This window comes from Phyllostomus hastatus, unplaced genomic scaffold, assembly GCF_019186645.2.
Source record: "Phyllostomus hastatus isolate PE091 unplaced genomic scaffold, TTU_PhHast_1.1 phas_contig_948, whole genome shotgun sequence".
NCBI classification, from domain to species: Eukaryota; Metazoa; Chordata; class Mammalia; order Chiroptera; family Phyllostomidae; genus Phyllostomus; species Phyllostomus hastatus.
In genome coordinates, this window is record NW_025333993.1 from 2,052,322 (window position 1) to 2,071,401 (window position 19,080).

A 19,080-nucleotide genomic window follows, 5' to 3' on the forward strand; every position below is an offset into this window, starting at 1 on the left:
TTCCCAATGCCACCGGGGCGAGTGGAAGCAGCGAGAGCCTTTCAGAGGGCAGGTTGGGAACACGGGCCTAGCGTCTCCTGAACGTGCGGGCCCTCCGTGCAGCAGTCCGCCCGCAGGACTGCCCTCGGGAGGCCGAGGACAAGGGGCCGCACCAGACAAGGACGGCCGCCCCAGTGGCACTGGGGAGGGGGAGGGCTTCAGCGCCCATCAGCAGGGCTGGCTGCACACACCAACCGCCAGGTAGGGAGGCGAGTGTAACCCTCACGGCCTTCGCCCAGGGACCGGGGTAAGCGGCAAAGCTCAGCTGCGCACCGTGAACTGAAGAGTGCAAACCTCGGAGAGAGCGTGCAAGGAGTGAGTCCGTCCCCGTGTTCAACAGCGTGTGTGTGTGTGCGTGAATGTGTGCACGTCCTCACTCACACTCAGGATAAGAAAACGCCTCCCGGCAAGGTGCCAGCCCAGTTGGAGGAGAGCAGGAGTTCACCCGGCAAAGGGGGAAAGGGTGTTCGGAGAGAGGCGTGCCCAGGTCCAGGGCAGACGCGGCTCGGGGAGGTGCCTGAAGCCCGGCTGTGGCGGGAGCGTGTGTGGTGCGTGAGGAAGAAGAGGGCGTCCACGGGGCGTCACCGCACAGGGGATTAGAGCGGGGGTGGCAGAGCCAGGGTGGCAGGGGCCAAAGCCGGGCTGTTGAAATACAACTTCGGATTCACCGCGGGGGACACACTTGATGGGAGCGGAACTGCGGCACCGAGGCCTCCGGCGGGGACTGGGGTCACCCAGTGCGGCCTGTCTGGGGCCGGGGGCGGGGGTTAAGTATGTGGAGTGGGAAGTGGCATCAGCGAGGTCCGGCCCATGAGTGGACGGGGGTGGGAGTGGGGGCCACAGAGGAAAGGGGGTCGCAGGCGCATCCTGGGGGTCTGACTGAGACGCCAGTGGACAGTGACTCAGTGACTCGCTGCAGGAGGCAGGAAGACGGGAGGGAGGCTCGGGGATCCCGGGGGGAAGGGCAGGAGAGCACCTGTGGCCACCGGGGCCCTGGCCCGAGAAGAGGGGCCGCGGAGTCTGCGGGCCTGGGGTTGAGGAATCAGAACCGAGCGGGGCGGCAGAGTTGGGACCACTGCCCTGCAGGAGATCAAACAACAAGGGGGGATGGAAGACCCCCAGCAGGATGACAACCTTGGACAGTCGGAGCCCCAAGAACAACACCGTTGGGTGCCTAATCGTCATTTCCTTCGCACGTACTTCCCAGTTTTGAGATCTGACGTCCTAAGACGTCATAATCATCTCCCCCCACAAACCATACTCTTTAACTCATTACCATCAACCACCTTCCTAAAACACCACGCTCTTGGTCACTGCTGTGCACCGCACATTGCATACACACGGTAGTTGTTCAGCCGCAAAGGGAAAGTTATCCGAAGAAAACCCTTTAGACGGTGACGGAGTCTGCCGGCTCTAAGACGGCAGGAATCACCTGTGGTGCGGACGGGAGAGACGTGGACACAAAGTCAAGGTCACTGAGGACGAAATCTGAGACACGTCTTGCAGCAGTGTCCTGAAGTGGTTAAAGCAGTTGTACCGGAGTCACGGGCGTGCGAGGAGGGTCTTCCCCGCTTCGAATACCTGGCACTTTCAGGCCGGGGTGCCTCCCCAAGGTGAGTCACTCACTTTAGTCACTGAGACCCACATCTACGACACTCTTTCAACTCTCACTGTTGCTTTATTCGTCGCAATTTCTGTAGGTTCACCCAACCACTAGCAATTTCTTCAGTCTTGGAGTTTTATTTATTTTTACTTACTTTTTTGCTGCTCTGTCAATTGCATCTTTAGAAGTCCCCTTTGAGACTCCAGAAAATTAGCCTAAAGTGGTTCTAGCTCAGTCCCTCTCCTGGGACTCCTCACAGAAGCCCAGCCCCTGCAGGGGGCTTTGCTCCATGAGCCCCACAGGAACCTGCAGGCAAAGCTCCCCCAGATTTACAGTCTGCAACCCGAAGTTACAGAGCACGTGGGTGACTAGCTTCAGGGGGTGACGGGCAGCAGAACAAGCAATGGAATGCAACCCCCCAGAAATGTAGGCTTTGGTATCACATTTGGTATTATTGTTTTGGTATCATCAGTTGCAGCGTGTAAAATAAATACATTTAGAGATAAAAGAGGACATTGAAATATATGCAAAGCAAAGAACATGAAGCAAAAGAAAAGGTAGATTTGGAAAGAAGCAAAGAGAACCTTTAAGAATGAAAAATGTAACCACTGACATGAAAAGTGGAATAAGCAGGTTAAATACCAGATTAGACAGAGATGAAGATAGGACTGGAAAACTGGAAAAGAAAGCCAAAGAAATTACCGAGAATGCAGAGAAAAAAAAATGACTAAACCACAAGAATAAAAGTTTGAGAGGCTTGGAGGGTGGTATAAGTTCTTCCAGAACTGCTGAAAGACACAAAGTTTGTCCTCAGGAAGCATAATGAATCCAAAGCAAAATGAATAAAAGACACCTGCTCTAGCCGGCGCCAGTGTGGCTCAGTCGGTTGGGGCACTGTCCTGTAACTGAAAGGTTGAGGGTTCGATTCCCAGGGCGGGCACACGCCTCGATCGCAGGTTCCATCCCCGTTCCGGGCACAGGTGCCTGCGACCCCGGTCTGGGCACCGATGCCCCCCCGTCTGTGCGTGCACGGGGGAGCAACTAACCGGTGCTTCTTTCTTGCACCGATGCTCCTCCCTCTCCCTTCCTCTCTCTGTAAGAGCAATTTTTAAAAACGTGCTCAGGTGACGATAAAAAATAAAATGAAAAAATTAAAAGAAATCCACGTCAAGACGCCACACACGTAAGACAGAAGAACACCGGCGCCGAGAGGCTCTCGGAGCAGCCGGAGAGGGAGCGAACCGCCCGCCCGGGAAGGACAGGCCGCCTGCTCCCGCGGCACCGGCACGAAGCCAGACACAGTGACGGGATGGAAGGCAGGTCTCCCAGCCAGGGCCACACAGACCACGGCCTGTGCCCACGAGGCAGGTGGAGTTAAAAGTTAACCTAAAATCCCCACTTGCTTAGAAAACAAAAATGTCTTCTACCGCCCTCGTGGGTCACAGAGGAATAACACAGAGAATGCTAAGCGCCGAGAACTGAACAGCGAGGACGCCCCGTGCCGAAGGCACGCCCCCCCGCCCCTGCCCCCGGCATGTTCAGCGGGACCCAGAAGGGCAGGTGCAGCCTTACAGGCTTTGGATGGAAATGCAGACTGACCACGGAGGGACTCTGCTGGGGAAAATAAAAAAGAAGTTAAGCTTTCAATTCGATAACCCAGAGAGACCACGACAGGACACACTCGAGGGGCGTGGACAGCAGAAATCAACGAGGCGGAGGCCTGGGGCGGGGGGAGGGGGAACAAGGAAGCAGGTCCTGAGCCCGTGGCACAGCAGTCCCCCCTCTGCTGGGGCAAGGTGGGAGAAAGGGGGGGGCCACAGCCACTTGAGGAATGAAAGGGGGGACTCACCGTGAGGCGCAGGAGCGGACCGTGGGAGGCAGCTCGGAGGCGACGCCCCTGGTCGCACCCTCCCGTGGTCCCCGGCTGGCTCACAGCACAGGGAATGGAAGCTCCCCTCCGAGACCGGGGTTAAAAAGAGTGTGACTTTCGCTTTCTCTTTCGGGAAGCCCCAAAAGGCGCTGGCTGCCACGGCATGCTCTGTCGGCCCCGGTGCCCGGCCACGCAGCCAGGCCCACTCTCCTGTGCCCTCCCTCCCTTCTCACGTCGGTTGTGCCCACAGGACAGCACCTGCCACCTTCACAGCCTTCGCCACCAACCCGGCACCTGTGCGCGGCAGGGGAGCCCCGCTGCCCGCCACCACCACCAACCGGCACGTCACTGGACTCGCTGTCGTCTCACAGTGGACTGGCACTCGCCCCTCAGCTGAGACGGTCCCCGGAAGGACTCTCCCCAGCCCATCCCCTGAACTCCGACGGGCACTGGAGGGACGGCCTGGCCGGACACCAAGTCTGCGGCCCCCGCCCCGCTTCCTTTCCCCAGGCCCTTCCGGGTGTGACGGGCATTGGACGTGCTGTGGGGGAGCGGCCAGCCACCTGCTTTTCTTTCCTTGGGGGGGTGACCCCCTCCCGGCCGCCCACGTCTGCTAGGAGGGGTCTCCCTGTCTGGGTCACCGTGCCGGGCGGCGCAGGGCCCGTGTGCACCCAGTCCGCGCTCCCACCTGAGCGCGAGCCGCTGCCCAGGGCAGCGGCCTCCATCGCTGCCGGCCACACTCCCTGGGTTTCCTGATTGCGCGCGCGTGTGGTTCTAGGGGTTATTGACACGGACGCTGGACTCCTGCCGGCTGGCCGTGTCTGCCGTTGTCTCTTCCACGCTTTTTTCAAGCAGGACGTGCACTTAGAAAGGCGCACACACCGTAAGTGCACAGCTCACACGCTCACAAACCAAACCCACCCACGTGACCCGCTTCTGGCTCGGGGCAAACGGCGCTCCCTGCGCCCCTAGAAGGCCTGGCACGCTCCCTTCCCGCCCCCACTGCGCCCCCGGGCCCTCCCCGACCCCGGGCAGCACACCCTGGTTTCGCCTGCCTCGCATGCACGGATGGGGCCGCGCACACATCTCTGCCTCACGCCCTGCGCTCGGCACACCGGCAACACCCACAGATACCTGCCGCCTACGGCTGCAGCTACCTCGTCTCTTTCCCATCGTGTGGATTCTATTTGACGTGATATTCCACTGTGTGTACGCGAGGTCTGTCCAGAAGGTGTCCAGCCATGTAGTATGAAAAACAGAGACACTTACTGAAGAAGATACAAGAAACATTGTACACAGGACCATGATGCCTCACTGTCTTTAAAAGTAGGCACCTTGGGACCTCGCACAGCTCTCCCAGTCGCCATCAGCTGCCCCCTCGTATTTTCCTGAATCTTATCAAATGGTCTGAAATCTCTTCCCTTTCAAAAGTGATTTTAGTTTTGGGAAAAGCCAGAAGTCACAGGGCGCCAAATCTGGGCTGTAGGGGGGCTGAGTCACCTGGGTGATTTGATGTTTCACCAAAAACTCCGCATGAGACACGGCGCATGAGCAAAAGTGTTGCCATGATGATGGTGCCCATCGCCAGTTGCCCGTAGCTGTGGCCTTCTGAATTATCCAAACAGTTTCCGCAGAGGAATGTTCAAGCCTAATGCAAAATCTGATGCAGATTCGTTGGTCTATTAGCACAGCCATTTTGAATACAACAGCCACACAGTACACATGTTCACTCAGGGGCACCCACTGCCCCCACTGACGAGTACAGTGAAGTCGTCCTTGTTCACACATGCGCGTTCCAGCCCACTCTCCTTGGCTGCCAGGCTACGTGGATGCTGCACAAACCGTTCTCGTTACATTAACAGTGGCTGCACTGTTTCCGGACACAGCTCATGGACCACGGTGTTCTCCCCCAGGACACGCCCACTGTAAAGAGCCTTGGTGGCCGTCCCGCCCGGGGCCCTGACACGTGCCCCAGGTCGGGCCTGCCCGCGAGACAGCCTCTTCTGCAGTTTCAAAGTAAACCTTAGCCCTGGCTGGTGTGGCTCAGTACATTGAGTGCCGGCCTGCAAACCAAAGGATCACCGGTTCAATTCCCAGTCAGGGCACATGCCTGGGTTGTGGGCCAGGTCCCCACTGGGGGGCGCACAAGAGGCAACCACACATTGATGTTCCCCTCCCTTTCCTCCTCACTCCCCTTCTCTCTGAAAATAAATAAATAAATAAAAATAAACGCTAAAAACACCACTTACAAAAGCAACAAAAACAATGAGGGAGCCTGGGGGGAAAATTAGACTCGCCATAGAGTCTAAGACAGTGTGTGGACTGTCACAGAGCCTAAGTCCAAGTCACGTAAGATCCTCCTTCATGGAGACGTGTGCCCTCCCGTGCACTGCAGGGCGGCTGAAGAGCAGGAGGATGAAAAACGCCCCCAAACAGATCTACGGAGTCAATGCCATTTCAGCCGAAATGCGGACACAATTTTTCATGACACTTGACAAGCTGACTTTAACACTTAACATGGAAAAGCAGAGAGTGAGGGACAGCCAGGCTCTGGAGACCCAGGGAAGGACGTCCAGACAGCCGGGCAGGTGGACAGCCGAGCGGCAGGGTGCTGCCCACGCAGACGCACCGACCAGTGGGACAGACAACCAGACGGAGGGCGCCTGGACACCGTGGGTCCGCGGGGGAGGGGACCCGCTAGCTGAGGACGGGTGTGAGGACAGGAGAGAGCTGAGCTCCCCACTTCCACCACACACGGTCCACTCCAGGGGCGCGAGGACTTCAGTGGGGACTTCAGTGGGGAAGGCAAACAAGAAAATACGGGAGACCCCAGGGTTGGGAAGCACTTCTTGGCAACACTCGCAAGGCATTACCCATAAAGGAAAGATTTAACTCTACATTAAATAAAGAATTTCTATTCATCAGAATAAAGTAAAAAAAAAAAATTTAGACGCAGCTGGGAAAAGGCATGTGATACACACATTACAACACAGGATTAGGATCACAGCTGGATGAGGAAGCACGGCAAACGGAACCACATGTCAGGAATGCAAAGGAAAAGGACACGGCCCGGTGGGCGTGGGTGGAGGAGTCACAGAGGAGGAAACACACGTGGTCCGCAGCTGGAAGCAGATGCCCAGCGTCCCTGTCCCCGAGGAGGAAGCGAAGCCACAACTAAGACACCATGTTTGCATTCATCCTGTTGGCGAAAATCAGTGACGACAGCAGGGGCTGCAGGGCCCGAGGGCCCACCGTGCACACCGTGGGGGGCTGTGCAGCGTGGGACAGGCGTCCGGGAAATAGCCCGGCACCACCGTGTGAGCTCTAGTGCATCAGCACTGCTGCCCTGTGCACGGGACACTCCCCGTGCACCGACGGACAGCAGCCGCAAACGACCGAGGTCAGGAGTGCCTGCCGCTGAACCGTCGGACGCTCTGTGTAAACGTCTTCACGCCGACGGGGAGGGCCTCCTGCATGCTCCTGGAAACCTGGCGTCCCCTTGCTTCCCGGCCGACCTGCTCTCGGCCCCACCCTCTCTCTCCTGCACCTGTCACCCCAGAACCCCAGCCCGTTTCCAGCTGCCGAGTGAGACGGGGACAGACAGCTCCTTGGTTTTCACCTGCAGGGAAAGGCGCGGGTTTCTGCCATTTGTTTTCTGCATCTCTCACACGCATCTGGGACGAGACGTGCCAGTTGTATCCCCATCAGTTAGCTGGGTTACTTTGTTTCAAACAATGAAGCAAATATTGTAGACCAGAGGTTGTAAGAATAGAGGCCTACAGGCTGGATTCAGGCAGGAGCATTTTTGATTTGCCTGCACGGTCTGTTAAAAATACTTGCGTATAAAACCCAGATTTCTGGCTTGTCACAGCAGGCCAGAGACCCGTCAGCTCTGGGCCTGGGCAAGCCTTGTCGTGCCGGCTGGGGGTCAGGGCTGGGGTCAGGGCTGGGGTCAGGCGGTGGCCCAAGGGGAGGCGCCCAGTCGCCTCACGTCCGTGCGACCATCTCTGCCATGTCGCTGGCTTATCTTCCTGCCCAGCCCTTGTCGGGATCTGCGTTTACAACTTTCACATCCACTAGCTTTGTCCCCCAAAACCAGATACCGGTACGCCCAGTAACTCTCTAAAACGCGAAGGGAAGAAGGGAAAGGGAGAAGCAGGCGCGGCTCCAGGACAACGCCGTGCTGGTCCGGAGCTAGAACACACCTGCGGGCTACGGGTACGTTTGCTCCCAAACGTTCTAGAACTCCAGTTATATGGTAGCACGGGCCTCGGTTTAGAAAACTGCGGACGATGTTTGCATGCTGACATGTGCGTGCCGACCTCTGCCACCTGTCTGGAAGCACCTGCTTCTCTCACCGGGACACTCAGACAGCGCAGGAAGGGGCCAAGTGTCAGCTTAAAGAGACCCGCCCTGACCACGGACTCTCCCTAAAGCCAAACCGAACATCACCAACGCCGTGCGCCTGCTAACCGCGGAGATTATTTCCACTGTGCCCGTCCGTTTTTGTGGATTACCGAGTCACTAAACCTTGTCTCTGAGGAAGCCTCAGAGCTCTGTCACTCAGACCCCACTGAGAGGACCAGCTGCATGGTGGGGGGGGAGCCTCCAGCCTCCAGGATCCCCCAGAGGGAGCTCAGACAGGGGGCGCTCATGCTGGGCTGGGCTGCGTCCTGGCCGCCTGAAGACCCCGGGCAGAGGCCCCTCCCCAGGCCTCCACCCTTCCCCCTCCCCTCGAGGGGTCACAGCTGAGCATGGTGGGCCCCGGGCTCTTCTGCCTCCTCCTGCCCTCTCCCATCAGCCTCCACAGCGGACTCCCCATAACCCTCCTGGCCCCCCCTCCTTGACACCACCCCCAGAGGAGCCCATACTGAGGCAGCCTTTGCATGAGAAAATTGGGCAAAAATTCCTGCTATCAGACCGAATTTTGCAAGGTCTACCAATTGAGTGATTTCTCTCTCAACACGAGGATTATGTGCATCTTCCTAGTCAAAGGTACATCCCCTCCTTCATTCATTCAGTCACTCACTCCACTTAGACTAGGACAATAGTCTAGATTCGAAATCAGTCTATGGAGAGGTTCACGCAATCATCAGCAGTTTCTTTTCTCAATGGACAGTTCTCCATGTTCGTCCTACCTGCTGCCTAATGAAAAGCGGAGCCTGACGAATTTGCATAAAGTGAATTTCTATTCTTCCCGATGCAACTTGTCTGGTGCCCGTTTCTATCATCTCAGACGGGCCCTCCCGACCCCCACCCGCCACGTACCGCCTCCTGCAAGCGAGGAGTGCGTGAATGAGTACTTCCGTGAGGCTGGTCTCGGTTTCTAAAACATGGGTTTTGCAGACACTGGGTTTTCCGAGCACCAGGGAGATTTGGATTCAATCGCACCTCCATTTGGGATCGAGATGCACCGCTTGGTCTCTCAGCGACCCTGGCCCGGCCCAGCCGCCCCGGCCTCTCCTCTGTGTAACGGGGCAACACCACTGTCCTTGCAGCGCGCTGTTTTGAAATCACACAACAAAATAAGCACCTAAAATGCCTGACCGTTGCAAGAATTGTAGCCGCGGTTAGGAACACAACACCCAAAGCCTAAATTACGCAGGAGGGGACACGTTTCGTGGCGGCACGTACTCGGGAAGTTCTCCGGTCAACAGACCACGTGATGGAGAGAGCAAGCCGCCACCTCTGGCGTTCCGGAGCCCGGCCCCTCGCCTGGCCGGTGCCCGGGGGGGCAGCGGGTCCCCGTGAGCCACGGGTCTGGGCAAGGACCTCCCTGGCAGCAGTGTTCCCTGCCGCTTGTGCTGGAAGCCGTCTCTGCCATCCTCCACGGCCGGCTCCGTCCTCCCGCTTCCTCCGGGGAGGGATCCAGACGCCGCACATGAATGATGCATTGCCGGCCCAGGCGCCCGGGGACGGGCCTCTGGCCGCGGCCGCGCCGCCCAGGCAGGAGCACCCAGCCTCGGCTGCGAGTCCTGACCCACGACGCAGAGCACTTGGCCAGGAGGAACTCTGCCCGTCACACGTCCAAGGACGCGTGTTTCTTTCAGTTTGGTGATACTGGCCTCTAACACGTCTCTGTAACCCTGCTGGCTCCCAGGGAGAACACCTGGCCAGGGCCGCCGCGGGACCCGGGGCCACCACAAACCCCAGGACCACTCAGAGACTTCGGCCCCGTGGTGAGCACTCAGCCAACTCCTCCCCCACTCTGCTCCGCTCCCACCCGCAGACAGATACACGGACGGCCCCCAGGGTTAGCAGTGTTTCAGTCTCCTGTGCCTTGCTTGATAAGGACAATCAAACACGGCGAATTCTTCCAAGTAACCAGACGGAAGACTGTCAGAGGATGGACCACGAATGCATCGAGGCCTAAAATGCAGCCTTTTAAAATTAGTAACATAGGGCTAATTTTAAAATGATCGTCAAGTGGTTTTAGGCATGACAGGTCAGAGGTCAGTCACAGTCCTTCCCCCTTTACCATCGGAAACGACCCATGTAAAACCTCCAGCATTCTTCAGCTGACCAAAGAATAATTTCCCAAAGTAAAACCCATAAATTTCTGAGCAGCCGTCTTACGAAATTTACTGCACTGTAAATTTCCTTAATGAGAAGACTAAGCAATAAAGATCTCAGTTCCACAAACCGTTCAAAAAGAAAACAAATGTCACCAGTCTGCCCGATGCTTTGCTCTCTCAACATCAATCAGCAGCAGCTTGTAACGGAAAAGTATTAAGAGCTTTTGACAAGGCCAGAGCGCGAAGACAAGGATGAAAACAGGAGCCACTGCTTTCGCCACAGGTGCGCCGCCAGGGACGAGGGGCGACGTGCTGCAGTGGGGGGCTGGCCCCTCTCGGGAGTCCCCTTAAGCCAGGCTGAGGGTCCACGGAAGGTGTGTGTTTCGGGGTCAAATGTGACCGGACAAACTACCCCGACCCTCCCTGCCAAACCCCCAGTAAATCTGGCTCTTCTCAAACACGTTTTTCATGTCCCTTGTTTGTAAGGATTTCCGCGGTTCCCTCCCTCCCTGTTGTCGCCGGAGACAAAGGTTACCGACTCCTAGTGGACTGATGGGTCTGAGGAGACGGGAGTCCCAGCAGCTTAGATTCTCACCGCGCTGACCTGTGCCCTTCAGCAGGTAACCGACTCTCACCGTTTTCACAGACCACTCTGTACAAGATCAAAGTCTGATCAGAGGTAACCCATGCCAGGGGCTAACCCCGTGTGTCAGGACCCCCTGCTGGTTAATGGGGAAGGAGGAGTGGAAGTGGTCACTTTGATGGATGCTCTTTTTCTAACTTCCAAAATAAAACAACTTCCAATGTACCTCCGCCAGCCTGGCACGCCAGTGGGAAGCACAGACACAGGGGGGATCCCTGCCAGCGAGTGGAGTGGGCCAGCTCAGGGACGGCAGCAACACCACCCCCTCCACTGCCCCGGACGGCTTCTAGAACCAGGACTCCGCAGTTCAAGGACCCCTCCTGAGTCCTCCTGCGGCATCCACACTGCTGACTTGGGCCCTGCTCTCGCAAACACTGCAGGCGACTGCTGAGATGCAGGCTTCTTGACAGAGATGCCCAGGCAGGGCCCCCTGCAGGTGGGGTGACCAGGGGCTCGAGCCAAGCACGTGAAGTTTGGCTCAGAACGTCAAGGCACCTACGCCTCCCGAGGCCGAGGAGAGCCCCTGGGCACGCTGAATGTCAGTCACGTGCAGCTTCTTTTTGAAACAATGTAATCCAGACAATTTGTGAGCCTCACCAAGAAATGGATACAGAAGTGGACTGGAATGGGCTAACTCTGAAACTTTGGTGTGAGGGGTGGGGAGAAAGGGAGGGACAGAGTAGGGGGCAGGGAACAGAAAGCAAGTGAGCCAATTAGAGAATGGCCAGGGTCTGACCAAGACCTCCTTAGGAAGCTCTTGCAGGAAGAACGCTGATAAGCAGCTCCCAGATGAGCAAGGCCGGCCCGCAGGCACTGTAACTGAGCACACAGGGGGCCTTCTGGGTTAGAGGTAACCGCCCGGCCCCTCAGCACCAGCCCCCCCTCACGGGTCTGGGCCCTCTCTGGGATGATTTTCACTTTTCATGTAGGTGGCCACTTCTCCTTCCAACCTGTCTCAAGGCCAACGGCCCTCATTTTTCCTTCTCCTAGATCACATTCCCTATGAAAAGACACCCAACTGCTCAAGTATTCCCTTAGACAAGACTTAACATTATGCTTAAAAAAAAAAAAAAAAAGGCCTGGGGAGCCATTTATTTAAAAAAGCATTTTTCCTATGTCACTGAACTTCTCTCAAAGTTAAAAAAAAAAACTGCACAATTTTTCAAGGTAGCACCAACTGCTCATAGTCCTCTGGTCCTGGGGATCTGAAGCTCAAAGGGTCCCAGGAGCTCTGGGTGGCCCTGGGGTGCGGGTGGCTCCCTCCCCAGGGCCCTGTCTGGGATTATGGACCCATCACCTGACTGGAACCCTGGAAATTCATAGTCAGCCTTTGGTCCAAACCGAAACTCAGCACGCCCCTCCCTCTCCCTTGCAGTACACCTGCGGCCCTCCCCCAGCCAGCACCCCCCCCCCCCCCCCCCCGCGCGCCAGCCCGCAAAGAGTGAAACCAACCCAGGCGCCGCATGTGCTGGGTCGGGGAGGAAGGGTACACCCCGCGGGTCCCGGGTCACCAGCTTCGTCCACACGGGAAGGGGTGGGGGGGCGCGTGGCATCCGCGATGGAGCACATCCTCCACCCCTGGAAGTCCGGGGTGAGGGGAGGGGGCGGCGCGCCCTCTGGCCAGCCACCGAGCCCGCCTGGGGTGCCCCCTCCCTGGGCCCAGCGCACTCGGCGCAGCGACCGCGGCAGGCAGGTGGGAAAGTGGCCTGGGCCTCTGCTGGGCAAGGCCCCGGGGAGGACGGGGGTGGTGGGGCGAGGGAAGGACCCGGGCCGCGGACCTCTCAGCCCCCTCGTCCCGCAGGCCCCACGCCCGGGGGCGCGCCGCTGGCCCACTGCGGCGGGGCCCGGGGCGGGAGGGGGCGACCTCAGGCGGCGGGGCTGGGGGCCGACCTCAGGCGGCCGAACGGGGACCCGACCTCCGCAGCGGCCGCGCCACTCACCTGCTCGTCGCGCGCGTGGCCCCGGCGTTGCCTCCGGGCCGCTCCGGCCTGCGCTGCGGCCCTGGGCGCCCGGCCCTGCGTCGGGCCTCAGCGAGTGCGGCGCCCGCCGCCCCCGGCCCCCATCCCCCCGCCCGGCCCGCCGCCCTCCGCCCTCGGCCGCGCCGCCCCGACACTTCCTGTGCGCGCCGATCCCACAGTTCCGCCGGCGCGCGGGGCGGGGGACACGCGGCGGGGGGAGGCGACACGGGACCCGCCGCGGGGGGGACAGGAGGCACGCAGGGGCCTCACGCCGGGGGACAGGGGAGCACTCAGGGGGCGTAGAGTGCTGGGGAGCACGCGGGACGGGAAACGTGGAGGGGCGAGGGGCACGGCGTGGGGTGGGGGCAGGGCGGCCGCGGGCTGAGAAGGGACCTGCCGGGCCCTGTAACGGACACGCGGGCAGGAGGAACGACGGGATCCGGGAGGAGGGCCACGTGGGGTGTGGGACTAGTGAGGTCCGTGGAGGGGCCTGATTAGGGGCGCAGGGACGCAAGCCTGCGGGGACACGGGCGCCATTACCTGACTTAGGGCCAGGGGCACGGCGTGGGGGGAGGGGTCAGGCAGATGGGGGCGGGAAGACAGCACCGTGGGCCCCCCCCGCGACCCCTCCTCGACTCCCCCTACCTCCCCGGGAAAATGTCCTGAGGGCACTGGGGGTGTTTCCGGGCATGAGCTCCCCCTTCCGAATCCTGGCGGAGGTCTGAGGTTCACCGCTCCGGTGGCGGCCCCGGTAGGGAGCGACCTGGGAGCCTTGACTCCGCTGGAGGATCCACTTTCAGACCCACGTGTGCGCGGTGTCCTCTGACTTATAGTTGACACCGGCTTGCTGCCTTGTATTGGTTTTTGACCCTGGAGGAAGTTCCCCCACTGGGGGGAGGGGTGGCAATGGCCCTGAATTGGCCTTGCTAGGCCAGCTACTTGTATGTGGTCAATGACCCCTAGGCCAGCTGCTTGCCTGTGGTCAGTGACCCCTGTCCTCTCCTGGCCTGGCCAAGGGGCGGGGGGGGTGCAGGGGGTTTCTGCATCCGGGCAGGGCGCCTGCCCTGTGGCGGAGCCAGCAGAGGGAGCAGCCAACAGCACTGTCCCCAGATGTCCTTGTCAATGGATGGCTACTGCAGAGGGTCATCCCCATGTGGCTTTCTCTACCTGATACCTGGACGAGACCTGACGCCTGCTCAGGGCCTCGGGGCCTCAGGGCCACCTGTTCCCCCGGAGCTTGAACAAGTTTCATCTAAGAGCTATTTTAAAACACCAGGTGCCGGGGTTACTGCTGGCTGTGCCTGATTGGAAGCCTCCTCGCATTATTTCTCAAAACACCTAGACTAAAATAGACGTACACGCACCTGCTCTACTCACAAGTCCCTCACTGTTGAAATCAAAAGCTGTGGTCCGTCATGTTCACGGAAGTGGAACGTTTGTAAGAAGACCTCGGACCCCGCCCAGCCCCTTCCAGCCCCCCGTCCTGCAGAGGGACCCCGCCAGCTCCGGCAGCCGTGCGCAGGGGGACATCCCGACAGCACGGAGTCACGGAGACCCTGCGAACAACCCACAGAGACCTGGTCAAATACACTCCAGAATAGTCATCGAATAGTATGTTAAATGTAAGACACTCCATAAATTTAATGCGGCAACCCTGTGCATGCTATTACATAATCCCCACGACGTAAGTTAAAACCCAAGAGAAGGGGCAGAGCGACGGGGGCGCCGTGACCCCTTTCCTGGGTCGGGAAGCAGGACACGGGTTCACGTGGGTAGCGGACTTCAGGGAGGGCGGGCCCCGCCCCAACATGCGTCTGCCTGGGCCAGGGGGTGGGGGGCGGGGAGGAAGCCTTGGCTGTGCACTAGGCGGTGATGTCAGGTCAAGTTCATCATGTGCACACATGTTTATAATTACTTGTTAAAGCTAGTTAAAAAGCACCTCATCATTTAGATATTTGATGGCCTCTTTGCAGTTGGAGCTTTTCTATCAGGGAAAAAAAAAAAAAACATTGCCTGGGTCTCAACAGCGTGAAGCAGGAGGCAGTCTCCGTTGGGTGAGAATCTGTGATCACTCATGCCCGGCCGAGCAGGCACTGGCTCATCTGAACGTAGGAGCCAAGGGGACGTTGCGGCGGAACTTGGAAGTCCGCCAGCCAGCCCTCCGCCGCTGGCCAAGCCCCTCCGTGCTCAGACCGACAGGGACGGGGTCATCGTCGCTCAGGTGTGTTGAGATGCACCTACTATGTGCGTGCATTTCAGCTACTTATGGAAACAAGGCCTTGGGTGGAGACTGTAGGCGCCACCCGAGGCACAGCAAAGCTGCCTAGCTTTCCCAGCAGAATACAGCTGGCGGCAGAGCCCCCTGACTCGGCCACAAGGCCGGAGCTTCTCCCGGCCCCAGGAGTGACTGATGCTTTCTTATCAGGAGAGAAACTCGGGTTCCCAGTTGCCTAAGTTAAAATGGGGAAAGTAACCTGGCTGGCATAGCTCAGTGGATTGAGCGCGGGCTGTGAACCAAAGTGTCACAGGTTCGATTCCCAGTCAGGGTACACGCCTGGGTTGCAGGCCATGACCCCCAGCAACTGCCCATTGAGGTTTCCCTCTCGCTCTTTCTCCCTCCCTTCCCTCTCTAAAAATAAATAAATAAAATCCTTTTTAAAAAATGGGGAAAGGAAAATCCTTGCCTGGAGTGTTGGCGACACGGATTTGTAGAGCGAGGGCATTTCTGCCGTGAATGAGAAGGAGAGTGGCATCATGAGTGTGAGCTGGGCCCTGGGGCAGGGGCACCTGGTTCGAGATTTCTAATTCTCAGAGCAAGCTGGCCGGGCTCCCATGTCTCAGGTAAGTAAACCGGAGCCCCAGGGGCCATCCCAAGGTCAAATGGCAGGCAGCTGCCCACCCCCGAGGCCAGAGGGGCTCTTGCCAGCTCTGAGACCCTCCCTGGAGCACCTTCCCACCAAGGCTCATTCAGGGGCACAGAGGGTGCGGGTCTGGGTGGGTCCCGGGAGAGCACGCCGGCTGGCGGGTGACCCCAGGGAAGGCTTCCCAGGGCAGCTGGGCACAGACACCAGGCTGCTGTCACTGCCCGGGGAACTCAGAGCCAGCCTCCAGCTGAACTGTGACCTTGGACAGGGCCATTGCCCCTTCAGGTCTTGGTTTCCTTTTCTGTAAAACAAGGAAGTTCCCATTTGGGACTTCTCTGAGTCCCGAGAATAGGCCGAGAGAGCCGTGACCCCAGGGCCACACTGGGCATTTTTAACAGTCTGAAGGGAACTTTACATTTACCCGAGATACAAAAATATACCGCAACCAAAGATAACTTTGCTGAAGATGTCTAAGTCTGGCACATGAACACAGATCTCAAATGGAGAGATGTTACATGCTTTTGATGAACACATAACAGGAAAACAATGATAAGTGCAATTGTTCGGGAGACACAGCGCATCGTCGAGAAATCCCTCGGCCCTGTCAGCTGAGAATACGGGGACGTGGTGCAGCAGGGGTCTGGAGACAAGCCTGGCCTGATCAGCCTGGAGGTCCAGGTCAAGGTCGCGAGAGCTAGCAGAGGCCAGTGCCCTGCTGAGGGCAGATGGCGGGCAGACACGCGGCACGTGGGGAGGCTGAGCGCGCAGGGCTCGAACCCGCTGCCCTCAAGCTGGCTGCGAGCGCAGGTGCGCCATTCCGCACCAGTGCCCCGCTCGCTCTGCACACAGTCACTGCTGCAGGCCGTTGTCCCCGTGTGGGGCCTGAGGGCCTGCAATCTGAGCACAGGGCCTGCCTCGCCCACAGCCGCTGAGCCATCGTCAGCACCCTCTTAAGCGAGTCCCACGGAAGAGTCAGGGGTGCCAGAGGGCAAGGGCAGCTGGGCCAGAGGGCAGGCTGAGGGGCAGCAGCAGGGGGGCCAGAACAGGGCTGTGGGGTGCAGCCTAAGCCAGTCCGAGCAGACAGGGTGCTGGGGCCGGACGCCCCCAACAGGCGGTCTGTGCTCTGAGCCTCTGCCGGCCGCATTCGGTCGGAGGTTTTACCCACCCAGTCCTGCCCCCTGTATCTTTCACAAGTGTTACACTGCCCTCCCCGACCGACCGGGGACTGCTCCACGACTCTGCAGACAGAGGCGGGCCTCTGGCCCTGGGTCTGTCAATCACTGATGTGCTTGTACAGGTGGGAGTGGCTGCCCTGGGCTCAGGACCTCTCAAAGGACAGTCTCTCCCTGCCTCGCCCACCCCACCTCACACAAGCATGCGCACAGAAAGCAAAAACTATAATTTTTTTCTTAGCACAATTTTTTTTCAAATGTTCTCTGGGATTGAAAAAAAAAGTACATGCTGTTTCTAAAAACCCACCTGTTCCACCTCCGTGTTACTCACACCTGTGGGAAAAGGCTGACCCCGCCCACAGGCCCACGGGGCTAATTCCTGAGAAATGGGAAAAGGCGCTGCTCAGGAGCGTTCTCAGTGGGATCAAGGAAATGCTCCCAGGAAACAGATAGCCCAGTGGGTGGGCTAGCACAAAGGGGAGGGGTGGCCCCATGGCTTTTCAGGGGAGCAGAGAGATAGTGGATGCCTCAGGCGTAGGGATTTAGACCTAGGTGCAAAGCGATTGGACTGGAAATAAAATGAGTAAAATCCAAATACTCAGAATAACAGAAGATTTGTTTCTGGGGGAAAAAAAAAGAGAGAAGCATGCATAAGCTCCCTTGGACCGCACAACGCCCGCTCTAGCCCTGGTGACAGAACTGGGCTGCCCGCCCCCAGGGCAGTGGCTGCGGCCCGGCGTCATGTGGAGACTCGGGAGACAGGACCACCGGCGTCTTCCCTTTCGCCTCAGCTCTCACTCGGCCGGCCTCCTAACCTCCTCACTTACAACATTACACAGAACAAACCAAAGCAAACAGACAAACCACCAAACCCTGATTCATTGGCATCAGGATGGGCTGCAGACTGAACCTCACAGTTGCAAAATAAATCCATGGTTCCTCTTTTTTCCTCAGGGCAAGTCAGGGCTCGGGGTTTTGCCTCCGGACACAGAGTGGTTGGAGGGGGGAGTGGCGTGGGCATCCCAGGAGGCCCCTGGAACTTACTGTGGCTCAAGTGGTTCACTCCAGGGACAGGGTTCTTCCTGGTGAAGCTGGTCACCCTGCTGTTCTGGGCCTCAGTTTACTGCATGTTCAAAGAGCACTAATGAACCCCCTCCCTGGAGCTCATCAGTAAGGTCTCTGGGAGCACCAGATGAGTCTGCACAGGGAAAGGCTCGAGGTTTCTCTGCAACCCTGGTCCCCGCCGTCCCTCACCTGCCCCACCGCCACCCAGGGACTTTCCACCCGCCCCCTGCTCAGTCTCCCCAGCATCATCCTTCCACCGGGGGTCCTGTCACTCTCTCCGAGCCAGCCTGCTCATTTTCCTGGGGACTGTCTCCTAGTCTGTGACCCCACCAGGGCCCCAGCACGGGTGCTCCATGAGGATGGTGCCCACCTGGCCCCTGAGCTGCGCCTGGCTCCTGCAAGGCACCAGCCACCATCTGTGCAAACAGGCTCTCGCCCCTGGAAGGCTGTGCAGCCAAGTGCACCCCTGGGGACCTCTGGGCGACGGGTCTGCAGGGGGCAGCTCTCTCTCGACTTCTCGCCTTGGTCTGTTAGGGCCGCAGGCAGGGCAGCCTAACAAGTGGAACAGTATCACGGACCAGAGGTCTGCGGCTGTTGTGCGGGCTATGGGCGGGGCTGGTTGCCCAAGGCCTCCCACCTTGGCGTGTACACAGCCGTCTTCTCCCCTCCGTGTGTGTCTGTGTCCCAATCTCCCCTTCTTGTAAGGACACTGGTCATATCGATTAGAGCCCACCCCATGACCTCAATTAACCTCAGCTACTACTTGAATGGGCCCTCCCCAGCTCCAAATAACACGCATCCCATTCAACACATGTTAAGTGCAGGCCTCACCGTGTGCACTTGGGGTGGCCCAGCCCCCCAAACACTTGGCGCGTGACGTGTGTATTCTCCCTATCTCTCCCTTTCTCTCCTTATTTCTATTTTTTTGCAATGCACGTGTATTCCTTAGGTAATACGGAAAGGCTGTAGGCTCCCCAAACTCGGGATGAGAGTGGGCCCCGGGCTGTGCTGTGGGCAGAGGCAGCTCCCTCCCTGGGGCCCAGCAGGCGCCAGGCATGGACCCTTGTCCCTGTGAGCACGCCCCCTGCTGGGCACAAACACGAGCTGATCTACGACCAAACCCCAATGAATAAAGCAGCAGGTGCACCCTGGGAGTCAAGCCAGCTGATAGATAGCAAAGCCGGCAGTCCTGTTTTATAACCTGCCTGATGGAGAGGTCGTGGTTTCAGTGCCATTTCGCCCTGACGAAGATGAGGTTTGGATTTCTAAGGTCCCCCTGTGGCCCTTCCACACACACCAGATGCCTCGGGGGACACACTCATGCCCCACTCTGCCCCCCGCACCGGGCTCC

At 58.7% G+C, this 19,080-nt stretch overlaps 1 protein-coding gene across 4 annotated transcripts in view; it reads right to left on the bottom strand.

Annotated features, from left to right (window-relative positions):
• Positions 1 to 19,080, bottom strand: part of AGPAT3 (1-acylglycerol-3-phosphate O-acyltransferase 3) — a 95,355-nt gene that overhangs the window by 65,125 nt on the left and 11,150 nt on the right. The window contains exon 1 of one of the 4 annotated variants that reach the window (XM_045852735.1): positions 13,274 to 13,446. The exons of 1 other annotated variant lie outside the window; for it this stretch is intronic. The gene's annotated coding sequence lies outside the window, so the exon portion shown is untranslated. Of the gene's footprint in view, positions 1 to 3,491; positions 3,513 to 12,610; positions 12,744 to 13,273; positions 13,447 to 19,080 lie in introns of those variants that run through there. 2 more of the 4 variants (XM_045852734.1, XM_045852738.1) reach the window with 2 other exon arrangements.